Below are 840 nucleotides of genomic sequence, written 5' to 3'. Positions count from 1 at the left end.
ATATGCGGTAGTTGCAGTGGAGCACCACGAACACCACCACACAGGCACTGTAAGTAGTCTCCGTGATGCTGCACATAGCACACCCTTATCCCACCTCTGGGTGGCCCCATCTATAGTAAAATATGCGTACATTTTGGATCTTAGACCCACAAACTCCACAATCGGCAATCCGCTCAACTCATCTCTCCTTAAGCCAATAACCTTCTTGTTCTGGGGAAGAATATCGTAAGGATTATTGGCTGAGTATGCAGATGTGTCGAATTCATTAGCGTGACACCTCATTACCTCATATGGATCGCAGTTCTTCACCCAGTAGATGAAGCTATCTATATCCACGTAAAGTAACTTTGATTCCACGAAATGAGTTTTATCGAACTCATAGTGGAATCGGTACATGTAAAGCTAGGAGATGTCAGTGTACACATCCACAAATAAATAGGTTTCGTAAACTCTACTGAAACTTTGACTTCTCCACAGCAACAAACTTCTCTTTGAAAATAATGATGCAATTTCTTACATCATAACGCCCCTCCCATTTGGGCCCGCATCTCGTGGTCGTGCGGTAGCGTTCTCGCTTCCCACGCCCGGGTTCCCGGGTTCGATTCCCGGCGGGTTCAGGAATTTTCTCTGCCTCGTGATGGCTGGGTGTTGTGTGCTGTCCTTAGGTTAGTTAGGTTTAAGTAGTTCTAAGTTCTAGGGGACTGATGACCATAGATGTTGAGTCCTATAGTGCTCAGAGCCATTTGAACCAAGCCCTCCCATTTGGTCATAATCAAAATATCGCGTTAATTTCTTACATTTTGCAAGGTTTTACCGAAAGTAGAATTATTCACTAATTTA

Source organism: Schistocerca nitens, chromosome 3 (assembly GCF_023898315.1).
Source record: "Schistocerca nitens isolate TAMUIC-IGC-003100 chromosome 3, iqSchNite1.1, whole genome shotgun sequence".
NCBI lineage: Eukaryota > Metazoa > Arthropoda > Insecta > Orthoptera > Acrididae > Schistocerca > Schistocerca nitens.
This window is presented reverse-complemented; position numbering follows the sequence as displayed.